Consider the following 13,327-nt stretch of genomic DNA (forward strand, 5'->3'; position numbering starts at 1 on the left):
AAGGCCTGTTGCAATAGGCAACAAAACAAACTTTTCGTTGGTTGAAATCCTCATTATTCCTCTAGTATTAGCACTAGTCTCTTCAAAATATCACTATATACTTAAGGGATTCCAGTAAGCAACCTTGTGTAAAAGTATCTTGCATTTCCCATAATATCATATGCAAAGCTGAAAGAAACCCAATCATCTATAAATTGTGGGTGAGGACTGCAGTTGAAATGTGAAAAAGCAACACTCTCCATATTCTTTAGGGAAGAAAGCAAGCACACAGCCTCTATGATGGGAACTATTTCCCCCTTCCTCTCCACCCCCCCACCCCCACTTTCAGAAAGAAAGCCACTTTCATAGGCTCTCTAAAGTACGAGTATATGCCTTTTCTGTCCAAAAGTTATATTTACTGGACTGTTCTTCTTCATGAAAGTAGACATTTAATATTGATGCTAATGGTGACAAACCTGGACTAATTCTTTGTTGGTATTTATCCCAGACATGTAGAAGGCTATTTCTTGTGGTATGTAATTGTATCTCTGGATTCTTCCTCTTTGTATTATTCCATAAAAGACTATGAGGCTATTTCCACGATCTGCCGAAATTGGTCTAGGGAGGCAATGCCCAATTCATCAGGCCTGGAAACCACCTGCAAGGCCCAGTAGGGGGGCTAAAAGTTAAACCCCAGGGCCAAACTCCCTGGGAGGACTCACTAGATCTAGACCTCTGTCCAACAGGTACTGCAGCAGCGCCTCCTGGTGCAGGTCCCTCCTCCATCCCGTCTCCTCTGCTGGGTCCCGCTGCAGCCGCCACTTTGACTGGGTCGCAACGTCATCCTGCTGCCTCCTGGACTGCGCGCCGACACCGCGGCCTCGAGCGCCGCTAAACGATCAGTAAAGCCCTGCATTAGTTTGGCCCTTACAGATATCATTTAACTCAGTTCTTCTGATAGTCTCTGTTGTTCTGGTCCCGTTTCTCTCTTTCAGAATTTGCTTTGGAGGAAAATTAGTAATAATAAGTTAGCCTAAAATCTTTACCTCAAGATACTATCAGAATGCAATCATAAATTAGCCTAAAATCTTTACTTGAAGTAATCTAGACGCTTACTTCAGACTGATGTCACTTTCCCATCCAGCACATTTTGTCTCATTTCTTCTGTCTCCTAACTTCTCTATTCTTGCTCTCTCTCTCTCTCTCTCTCTCTCTCTCTCTCTCTCTCTCTCTCTTTTTTTAGAAGCAGAGTGTAATGTTCTTGTTGATTTTTAATTATGGACTCATATCGGCAACACATAGCTTCAAGTTTCAGTAGTCTTTCAGAATTCGCTTTGGAGGAAAATTAGTAATGTAAATTACATCACACCCTAGCCTCCAGCTTGATCAGGCCTGTCTCTAAGCAAAAGGTAGCGTTGGAGACACATCTCGGTACTTGAAGCGCTGCCCGCAGGAATTTAGTTTGCACATGTTCCAGTGCAGTGTCTGGGTCCTCAGTGCTCTTCTAAGGCCAATGGGGGTCCTTGCGAGGATGGCTGCATCATCTGCATATAATAGGATGGAAATGTGTCTCCCAGCGAGCTTTGGAGGATGGAAATCCGGATTATACTGGGCGGCTCTTGCATGTTAATTTGCGTAGTTGTGCCTGGAAATCAACTACCACAAAACTAAAATTATGGCCTTTGCCAGGAGGCCCAAGATACACTTTTGGTAGATTGAGGGACATAAGATTGAGCAGGTTGCACATTTCAAATACTCAAAAGATCGAGTAGATCCTGAGGCTACAGAAGATGTACTGGGCGGCTCTTGCATGTTAGTTTGCCTAGTTGTCGTTTTAGTTGAGGTTCCCACCTCAGTCCGCAGAGTTTCAGAGACAGCCTTGGGAGACTGCATGTTCCTACTTGGGGTTGGTAGTGAATTCAGTGGTTGTTGATTCAGTGCCTGAAGTGGATTGTTAAAGCCACAAGGTATTGCTTAAATGAAGAAGGTCTTACTGACATTGTGTGCAGGGTAGTAGAGACTAATACTCCCAGTCAACCTTTAGGTCTGCCCCTTCCCTCACCAGCTTCTGCTCCCAATGAGTATGAGCTGAAACTGTGGAGTGTGAGGTTCTCCTGCACCATTTTGACATCATATGATGTCATCATTGTGAGATGGTCTATAAAGCAGACATCCCTGGAGCTGGAGTGCCAAATTGCCACATTCCAGGTCAGGAGGGAGCCCTTAAGCTGCTCTTTTGAGCATCAGTCTTTGGTTACATTAGCCGGGTTCTGTGGAGAGCTTCCCAGTGAAGTGTCTTGAGTGGTAGGTTGAATGCACAAGGCCATGGAGTCAGAGTGAGAAGTCTCTCCGAAGGTTTCTGGTGCTGTCAGCTCCAGTGATTCTTCAGAGGGCCCAATGGCCATCTGCTGCTCTTGTGGTTCCAACAGAATTCCAGAGGGTGCATTGGGCAGCAGCAGCTGCTCTTGTGGCAGCGAGGATGATGGTGGACATGTAGACATATCCATGAGGCCCCTGGGGGGTACAGGTGGTGAATGGAGCTCTTGGGATTGAATGGATGGTATAGAGATCCCTACCTTTGGAGTAGTTGTATCTGTATCTTGAGGTACTGAAGTTGATGATGGACGTGCACCCCCTTTCCTCAGATCCTCGGGGCTTGCGTGAGGCAACTGCAGTTCCGGAGGTGTTGCAGGTAGTGGGGTGCCCCTTCCTTTGGAGATACTTGGGGCTCTGCGGCATCAGAAGGAAGCGTGCATAAAGGGGTGGTAAGCTGTGGCTGGACAAGGTCAGAGGTAACTACATTCCTCAGGATGGCTGGTGTTGAAGGGGGGGTCTCAGTAATGTCGCTGTCATTGACCTCTGACTCAGAATTGACTCCACCCTGAATACGCCTCTGCAGACTACTGATGTCACTTGCCCATCCTTCTTTCTGATGTCTCATTCCTTCCAACTGTCTTCTTAATCCCCTGTTCTCCCGCTGCTTTTCAGTAAGAAATTCTTTTTGCTTTTTAATGACCGATTCGTACTGGTGGGAAATGTGTCGTAGCGCGTCACAACGTGCTTTGGAGGACACAGCACACGAGGAAGGAAGTCCGGACAGCAGCACGCCAACGCTGTTGCTGCTGTCTGCTCTCTCTCCGATCCACGTGGTCGTGGTGCAGGCGTGCGCTGCTGCGGATTGAACCATGCGGCTCTCCGCCCGCCTGCCGGACGGGACTCAAAGATCTCGAGAGTGCGCGCTGCTGTGCCAGCGTGAGTGGGCGGGGTGCAGGGGCTCCGCCCGGAGCTGGAGACGCCGGCCGAGGCACTGGCAGGGGTGAGCAGAGGGCCCACCCGGTGGGTTTCTTGTCCTTCAAATGGGATGTGAAGGGGAGTATATTTGCTTCCGGGTTAGGTGGGTAGTGCTGATAGCATGCATCAGCCCAGTCAACAACCTCTGGGAATCCCTGTTAGAGTCAATACTGGTCCTGCCTCCTCAGAGCTAACCTCCGGGGTCCCCCCAGGTTCTGGAATATTGCTGGGGCCGTGGGTTGGATCTGACATGGGTTCTGCTTCTTTCAGAGAACAATTTGTTATGGGGCAGCTCACAAATAAAATTTTATTATTTATTAATTATTGTTGTTATTAATTGTTCATTGTTAGTTAAATTAATAAGGGCCGGAAGCCAAGCCCAGTGCTGGCTCAGCCTCATCCTGGTCGGACTCCAACTCACAGGTGAGGGCAGGACTCTTGACCACTGATTTTATCGTCATCCTTCCTGCCTTCTGTTATGAGCAGTACCCTCCACTCTTTCTGGTTGGAAACCCAGATTGTTGCGCTTTGGGTTGAATAACCACATGAAGTTCAGTCTCTGTAGAATTGGGAAACTATCCTTTGATCCTTTTAACATCCCCCTTCCCATTATTGCACCCGTCTAATTTGGGGGGGTGGCTAAATATGCGACCACACCACTGTTTTCGAAATATTCCGTATGAAGGCGCCTTTCTTCTCCACTTTGCTGTAGTGTTTGGATCTCTGTTTGGAGGGCCGTCCTAGGCTCTAAAGCTGTGTCTTCAGTTTGCCCCACATCCCAGATTTGGGATCCAGTCTTGGAGAGTTTTGCTTGACAAAAGTTGGATCCGTGTCTGCATTGGTGCCATGATGTCGTCCTTGGCTTGTGGAAGTTCTCCGAGAACTAAGCAAGTCTCCACAGTAGGATTAGCTCTTTTCCGGCACATTGCCTGCAGCTTCTCACACCACCATTTTTACTCTGGGGAAATGGGATAAGTAGGTTTTCAAGTCTTCTTACAAGTTAAGTCTCTGTTGGTCTGAGCATCTGATTTCCCCAGGTGGAGCAAGGGAGCCTGGTAGGTAAGCCAAATAAATATTTTGAACACTGTCTGGGTGGGGTCAGACCTGCAGATCTAGGCATCCATCATATTCAGTGGCTCCATCACTTACATTATATATTTTGAAGAGTTTGTGCGAAATAAATTCATACTTCCTGATTACCTTTAGATACCAAATTTTGCATATACAATTCTGCTACTGAAATTCGATGAATGCACTTTTTACATCAGCATATGCAGAAGGGGGGAAAATAGTTGTTTATTTCCCCCCTCCGCCCTTATATTTCAGATGCTGTTCTTGTTTGTACACCATCCTGAGTCTGGATTGGGTGCTGTATTAAATCTCTTAATAAATTAATAAATAAAGTAGTGTGAAATTCTGAATATAATCATCAGGTTGGTTATTATTGTTCTGAACAGATTTTTAGCATTCAATAACCAGATCAATAATTCCAAAATGACATTGTGCCCAAGAAAAGCAGCAGATCTTTCTCAGATGCAAATTTACTATGATTCAAATTTACCATATTACCATCGTTATTCAATAAAATGAAAAATGAAGTTGAAATCCTACAAATTTCAAACTCTTATTTTGTTTCCCTTTTGCAAGTACATTAATTAAAAATATTACATATTATTTAATTTAAATTTAAATAAAATTAAATTTGTTTTTAATTTTGTAGGCCACCAGAGATGTACCGATCAGGCGGTATAAAAATCTGATAAATAAAATTTAATGTAATTTAATTACATATTGTTTAATTTCTTTTCCTGTCATGCGCAAAATAATTTCACCTGGTCAATGACAGACCTCACCTACTAGTTGAATATATTTTTATACTGTCCCATCTAAGTAGCTCAAGGCAATTTACAATAAATAACCCATCAATCAATTAAAATAATAATTAAACAGTCAAACATTTCAGAGCAGCTCTCTATAGATTTCAGACCAGCTACAAAAATGCTATAGGGTACCTGAGCTGAAGATTTCAGACAGAAGGGATACACGTGTTAAAACTCTGTCTTAGAGAGTCAATAGAGTATTTATATCTGCAGAAGCATTACTGGTGTTGTGTGTGTGTGTGTGTGTGTGTGTGTGCGTGCATACATGCGTAAGGTCAAAATTTATTCACTGCATGACTGCAAATTTTAAAGTTTGTTTCAGCCAAAACCACAGTAATCAGTGTTCAAAATAGTAGTTTAATATACATACCTCACTCTCATCACTTTCAACTTCCTTGATGCCTTGTTCATTACTCTACTTTTCTGACCTATAAGAATAACGACAATGTTTGTAATGGTTACAATCTATATGTTGCTCTGTTCTTTGCCAACAAACAGCACATCCATATGTACCAAAATGGAATGCTGCTGTTATAAGATTTAAAAACTTCTATCAAGTGTTTTAGATGTATTACAACTGCTTTTAAGAATGTAACATAGGAACATAGAAAACTGCCATTTACTGAGTCAGGCCCTTGGTCCATCTAATTCAGCATTGTCTACACAGACTGGCAGCGGCATCTCCAAGGTTGCAGGCAAGAGCCTCTCTCAGCCCTATCTTGGAGATAGGGCTGAGAGAGGATGAACGTCAGATGTAACACCCCCCCCATTACCTGATGTGCCTTGAAATCCCCCACCCCCGAGTTACAGTACTACCTGCATATACTTCATAACCTTGTGGGTTTCCAAATCATTGTGTGTAAATCTTTGTAGATATATCATGTACAAACAACCACTTTGTATATAATTGTGCTTTGGCAACGTACTGTATGCTTTGGTAGTTTGTTGGTTCAATAAAAAAAATCTTGTCCTGTTAAAAATAAAATAAAAAATCTTGTCCTAGCTTGGAGATGCTGCCAGGGAGGGAATTTGGAACCTTCTGCATGCAAGCAGGCAGGTGCACTTCCCAGATCGGCTCCATCCCCTAAGCGGAATAGCTTACAGTGCTCACGCATGTAGTCTCCCATTCAAATGCAAACCAGGGCAGACCCTGTTTAGCAAAGGGGACAATTCACGCCTGGTACCACAAGACCAGCTCTCCTCTCCTTACCCAAAAGCTCTATGTAGCTTTTGTTGACCTATCCTCAGCCTTTGATTGTATAGCGAGATCGAGACTGGAAGAAACGTTGACACCGATATAGATAGGCGACTGTTAAGGGTTCGAATGGAACTATATACTGACCCTGTGGTTAGAACACTGTGCCCCTCTTCAAGCCTAGAACTCCATCCCTCTAGCGGCTGCTGCTAGTGCCTATTCCTTGTGTTTCTTTTTAGTCTGTGAACCCACTGGGGGCAGGGAGCCATCTGCACCTTGCTGTTCTTTAGTCTACATAAACTGCTTTAACGGGGTTCTCCTGTACCTTATATGAGTTATCAAAATGCCTTGCTTGCCCTCGCTGTGGCTGAGCCTAGAAAGAAAATCGGTACCTGAGAAACACAGTACAATATAAATGCAAGCTACGGACTTTAGGGTTGTGGTTTTTTAAAAATATTGTTTGTAAATCCATAATCATTTTATTAAGAGTTTTAAAAATTATTATTTGTTATACGTGTATCTGCATTCCTTTGTAATGACCTGTGGCTACACGATAAAATGATTTGGTTGAAGATGCGAGTACCAGTTCTTTGGTTCGAACACAAAAGCTGCTGTGTGCATTTCCTCTGGGCTGTTTTCTAGCTTCTGTTAAAAAGTCAGTGGAACTCACCACAGTGTGAAAAGTCTGAGATAGACTTAATGCCAAAAACAAGCCAACGATGCAATCATCATTTTGGTACCTGTAAACATTTTAGAATTCTTCTCCTGAAGACTGTGTCCCTCCTTTGTACGATGACTAGTTTCAAAAGCCAAGACAACTCCTTTTAAAACTGGCATCAAATTAGGAGCAAGAGGTGGGGTCTCTCCAAGATATGGTCTACACAGAACGAGGACTGCGCTAGCTTCCGACTACAGGTAGGAGTGCCACAGAGTTCCTCTGTGGAAAATAGCTCACTGAAAGTTAAAAAAAAAAAAAAAATTAGCGCATAAAGGGGAAAAGGTTCTAGCTCAACTTTCTTTCTGCTTTGCTAGATTTCTGCTTGCAGGGGATTTTGACCAAGGAGAACGTTTAAAAACGCAATCCATATTTGCATTCTGAAATATGACAGTCCATCCTATCATTCAAGGAGCCTCCCAAGTCCTTCTCACCAGGCTTGTACTTACAAGGTTTACTGCGCTGAATTTCTGTGCTTCTTCTCACTGCAGCGGTGAATTCTTTTTCCAGCAAACCAAGGCTGTCAGGTTGCTCACTGAAGATGAAGAAACAAGGGGGGTAGTGTTATTTACACAGCGCACTCCATAAAGGGGAGGATCAGGGGGTGAGATTCCCAACAAAACATAGGCTAGGGAAAGTGGTAGAAGGTTCCTGAGGGTAGGAGTGTGCTCGGAACCGGTTCGGAAGCCCTTTCTGGGCCTCCGAACGGGTTCAAACGACCGTCGGTTCGAAGGTGGAGGGGTTGACTTTAAGAGCAGGAGAGGGTGCACTTACCCTTCCCTCCCCTTCCCCGCCACTGACGCTTCGTTTGCAAAGGGTCCGTTAGGGCGGCAGCGTACCTCCTTATTGCCACATCAGCAGAAGTTCCCAATGCGCATGCTCACGAAGGCACCGTGCGCATGCACGTGCTGCTGTAGGGTCCAACGAGGCAATGGGGGACGGGGAGGTACACTGCTGCCCCGACGGACCCTTTGCAAAGAGAGTGCCGGGGGGGGGCAGGGGGAGGGGTAAGTGCACCCTCCCCCGCTCTCAAAGTTAACCCCCCCTCAACTTCGAGCTTCCCCCACCCGGTTCTGTGCACATCCCTACCTGACGCGGCACTCTGCATGCACAGAAGCCCCATGGATGTGAATTCATAGGAGACCATCAAAAGGAACCACGTTTCCACTTTAAAAGTGTACTGCATGTTGACCTGGCAGTAAACCCCACTGGACACACCATGGGACTTGCTTCGGAGTAATCATGCGTCGGGTTGCACTCATGTATCCTTCCTCCTTTTTTCTGCATGCAGATGGCAGACATTTGAAAGGCATGACGCTGCGTTCCCGAATCCAGAGTAAGAAACTTGGTCCTCTTGCGCCATTCCGCAGGGGCGCTGCTAGGTAGGGTTGCCAACATTTCATTGCCAGGATGAGGGACACAAGTTTGTTGGGGGTCGTTTATTCAATAGCATATAATTCAATGACATATTCCAGGGTTTCTTAACTTTGGGCCCCCAGATGTTGTTGGACTACAACTCCCATCATCCCCAGACATGGCCTTTGTGGCTGAGGATGATGGGAGTTGTAGTCCAACAACACCTGGGGGCCCAAGGTTAAGAAGCCCTGGTATATGTCATTGAATTATATGCTATTGAATAAATGAGGGACAAATCCTCTTAGTTCTTGAACCCATCCTGCAAGCTGATGATGTAAAGATGTAAAAAGTCCTTAAAGGCACATTTCTTCACCCAGGCTGATATTGTTTTGATTGTTTTGAATGTTGTTTTTAGAATATTGTTTTAAAATTTTTAAATTGTGTTTTACATTTTTTGCTTTTAAATTTTTGTTTTGTTTTGCTTTTGTTTTTAATTAATGTTTTACTTTTTTAATCTTGTTGTAAACTGCCCAGAGACATAAGTTGTGGGCGGTGTAAAAATATGATAGATAGATAGATAGATAGATAGATAGATAGATAGATAGATAGATAGATAGACAAATAAATAAATAAATAAATAAATAATCCACCAACAGTCATGGGTCAACTTGCAGAATGTCTCTAGCAATACGGATGCGTCCTAAAGCTGTACAGGCACCAGGACACCATGGCGCATCTTTGCTGGCAACTTAATATCATACAGACCCAGTTTCAAGTTATTAGCTCAACACCATTTATAAGCAATCGAATGGTGAGGCTTTTAAAAGTGTATATTTATTTTGCGCCTTGCCTTAACTAAAGGGGCATTCACATGTCCCTTTTATTAAAGATGTAACTATACAAGCCATGGATTTTACGATTTTTTGTCAATACAGTATAATGAATATATTATAAAAATTATTTCATGAAATCTAATTTTCATTTTGCTCTACTGATGGGAAAATCCGTGACATTTAGATTCACTTACTTTGAAAGGGCTGAACAGTTTCTTTTGGATCTCCTTCCTCACCATTCTAATTTTTCTGCCCTAGTGGAAGTTCATCTGTTGCCTTTCCTAGTACTGGATACATGTCTAGTTTTCCTCTGACATTTCGATAATCCACAGGAACAGGACTCCGGGGCTTCTCTCCTCTAGTTTTGCATTTTTCAAGTTCTGCTGTGGACCCAAGATCATCACTTGCCAAGGTATCTATCACCCAGAATTGAATTCCTGCCATTGGGGAATGAGAATACAGCTTCGGTCAAAGCTGTTACTTCAAATACCTCTGAATTTTATTTTATTTTTTATTTTATGAAACTGCTGGACATCCGGACTAGCATTGTGCACGGTCATTTGAGTGAAGGGGTGGTTTTCACCAGACTTTCCCTCTGAAACTCACTGCATCACAGGAACAGAAAACATCACAATGCCATGGTGTTGCATCATCCCCTGCTGCATTCTGGGAAAGACAAAGGTGCCGTCTTGGGCCAGGTATGCTTTTTATGCTGCTGCTGCTGCTAACCAGAGTGTGGGCAGATTTTTGAAATGTAAAAAAGGGGTTTAACCAAAGAAAGACCACCACTGCCCCAACTTAAGACCACCTTTAAAAAACAAACTTCTGTGCCCCCCACCCCCTCACCCCTTCAACTGACAGGCGTTATTTTAACACTTGTAATGCCTCTCTCCCAAAATGCTGGATTTTCAGCAAAGTGCCGGAATTGAATATTTTTGACTCCAGGCCTATCTGGTGCATTGTTTTGCCCCTAGTTCCTGCATTTAGAACTTCCTAGATTTCCCCCTTTGTTAGCGACTGTTGGTGGTGATGGATTGCCTCAAAGTAGAATTTCGATCCTTGCTTAGGTTATCCTTGTGTTTTCACCTCATCCAACCAGTGTGGCAGTACCAGAAATAAAACTGAGCGGGGGCAGAGAAGGGGCAGAAGTGCATTTATGGGTGGGTGAGCCGTGTCCCACATATTAGATTTTTGAAACAGAAAGTGGGGAGGCAGGTGGTTGAGGCAAACTTGTCTGTATCCAACCCTGTCCAACCTTGCATTATTTATTTATTTTACACTTCTATTCTGCTCTTCCTCAGAGGAACCCAGAGCAGTGTACGTGGTTGCGTTTATCTTCACAACAACCCTGTGAGGTAGGTTAGATTGAGAGATACGTGACTGGCCCAGAGTAATCCAGTGTGTTTCATGGCTAAACGGGGATTTGAACTTGGATCTCCCCAGTCCTAGTCCACACTCTTCTACACCTAAGTACGTAATTCTTTGCATTTACAATTTGTCTGCTGTTCCAGTTGTACTTTCAGTGCAGCTGAAGACTGCTTATCTGAATTTGTGAAATCAGATGTGAGTTTAGCTGACTGTGTTTAGACATACAGGCTAACACATGTTGAGGCCAGGACAGCTACAGAAATAAAGTAATGCTTTATTGTTCTGCTTTATTACAAGCTGACGACATTACAAGCACTTTTCAAATCTAAAAGCGGTGCAGCATCATATTCTTTACAATTTCCTGCATCTGGTAGAACCAGTCTTGGCAGATGCCAACTATTGTTTAAAATCATCTTTTTCTTGGTTAAAAAATAGCTATCCCATGCATATGTACGAGTAAAAGCAACTTCCCACTTGGAGGATATAAAGTCAAAGAATTTTATTTTATTTTATTTATTTATTTGACATTTTTATACCGCCCCAAACTTATGTCTCTGGGCAGTTTACAAGAAGATAGAAACAAAAGTAAAACATTAATTAAAAACGAAATCAAGAAATTTAAAAACAAGAAATTTAAAACACAATTTAAAATTGTAAAACAATATTCTAAAAACAATATTAAAACTATCAAAACAATATCAATTAAAAGCCTGGGTGAACAGATGCATCTTTAAAGAAATGGCAGAGTAATCCACATTTGTCCATTTGCAATATCCACTTTGATTGATTGAATGATTAAGTGCCGTCAAGTCAGTGTCGACATTTAGTGACCACATAGATAGATTCTGTCCAGGATGATCTGTCTTTCAGCTTAGCCATGATGAGGAAAATGGCTCAATTTTAAGGAATTGAGAGCCCTTAATTCTTGTCCTGGCACAGGACCACACTTAAAGATCCCTGGTTTGGCTTTGTCTCCTGCCGGCACTGCATGACCCACCCCGTCCCATCACCTCTTGGGAGACTGGATAGATTTCTAGAGGCTCAGAGGAGGGGCCTGGATCCTGGCGAAGGACAACTCTAGCAACTCACATTTATAAAATAAAAGATAAAAATGGACAAAGGCATCTCCAGTAAGCCACAACTGGGACGGTGGCTTCCCAGGGGCAGAGAGATTCCAGGAAAAAGGGATGGCGTCTGGGAGTGGGAGCCCATGGGAGTGAAAGGGGTACAGTCTCGATTGTATGCATCGCTGAAATGTTTCTGTAAAACAAGCACAGTGACAATTCACAACCATTTTTTGATAATAAGACCCTCCTGACTTTGTTAAGTTAATGAATGGGGGCAGGGGGAAGAGATCCAAAGAGCCAGAATGATGCCACCACAAGACTTTCCCCTGCTAACTAAAAAAAGAGACACCTTTTTAAAATGGTGGTTCTCTTACGCTTAGCAGGGGGAGAGCAACTGGATCTATCCATCCCCAGCACAGCATCCTTCTAGTGGCTGTTGCTGGTGTCTCGCTTATGTTTTGTTTTTTTACATTGTGAGCCTGTTGGGGACAGGGAGACACACACACGCACACACGATATACCATAGAGAAAAGAGAGGTAGAAAGGTTCCCCATTGTGCACCAGTCCCCCGCCTGGCCTTATGGCGGGATCCATATGCTCTATGGAGTGGAAAGGGCTAGAGTGGCACACAGCCTGCACTTCCGGGAGAACATTGAAAGCTGGAACACATAGTCCTCCAGAAAAGAGCACCCATTGGAGATGTAAGGGGAGGGGGGAGTGTGATACGCTGGTCCCAGCCTAGGAGTGGAAGCATGGTCCCTGGAAACTGATTGGGGCATTAGCAAAGCTGCACAATTGATTAACCTTGCCCATGTTCCTGCAGCACGAAACATTCTCAAACAATGTCCAGATTACTAAATGTTACCAGTGTTAATAACAAAAACCTCCAATAGCTGAAAATGTGTCCAATAAGTTCTGCTGGGTTCACAGGCAATCACTTGCAAGCTTGTGGACTACACAAGTCTATTTACTAATGCTGATGCTAACTAATTGCAAGACTGTGGAGCACACAAGTCTCTTTACTAGTTCTGAAGTTCTGGACAAGGGTAAGAACTTCTGATGGGTTTCAGAGAGAATGAGCATTCTTGCCAGCACTCAAGATGTAAGAGTTTCTGTTAGGTCAGGGTAAGGGCACTGGCTTCAACTGGAGAGACTGAGCATGCTCTCTTCTTGCCAGTTCTCCAGGAATCACACAGAAATTCACATTTGTCCTTTGGATGCACTATTGGAGTCATTCTTTTTTAATGTTTGGGAATAATTTGTTATAAAATTACACATACAACCACATCTGATGTTTTCTGCAGAACCTGGGTTGCCTTTCTTTGATATTTCAAGCAGGATTGAAAATCTGAGAGGGGTTTTGGGCAGAAAATGAAAAGGAGCTTCGTTTGACCATACTGAGCATGCTCGCGTGCTTATGAGCATGCTCAGATGCACCGGGCAGGACTCGTTGAGTGGCAAGGGAAGGGACTGCTACACAGGTCAGCGCCACTCTAGGCCGAGCTAACTCTATGGTGAGTTCCCTCCACTCGCCCCATTTTAGAGCGCGCGGTGGCCAGATAGTGAAATGTGTGTGTTTTAATAGTGAAATGTGTGAGGCTTTCAAGAAAGGAGAAAAGAAAAGAAAATTGTGTGAGCCCTGA

The 13,327-nt window shown here is 43.7% G+C and overlaps 1 long non-coding RNA gene across 1 annotated transcript; it reads right to left on the reverse strand.

Moving 5' to 3' along the window:
- Positions 1–7,192: 7,192 nt before the first annotated feature.
- LOC128338368 (uncharacterized) lies at positions 7,193–9,836 on the reverse strand. Its single transcript, XR_008312588.1, has 3 exons — positions 9,444–9,836; positions 7,510–7,595; positions 7,193–7,299 (listed from the first exon to the last, which is right to left on the reverse strand). It is a non-coding gene; the product is annotated as an uncharacterized LOC128338368 (long non-coding RNA).
- Between the last annotated feature and the right edge of the window lie 3,491 nt (positions 9,837–13,327).

The sequence above is a fragment of the Hemicordylus capensis genome, chromosome 16 (genome assembly GCF_027244095.1).
Source record: "Hemicordylus capensis ecotype Gifberg chromosome 16, rHemCap1.1.pri, whole genome shotgun sequence".
NCBI lineage: Eukaryota > Metazoa > Chordata > Lepidosauria > Squamata > Cordylidae > Hemicordylus > Hemicordylus capensis.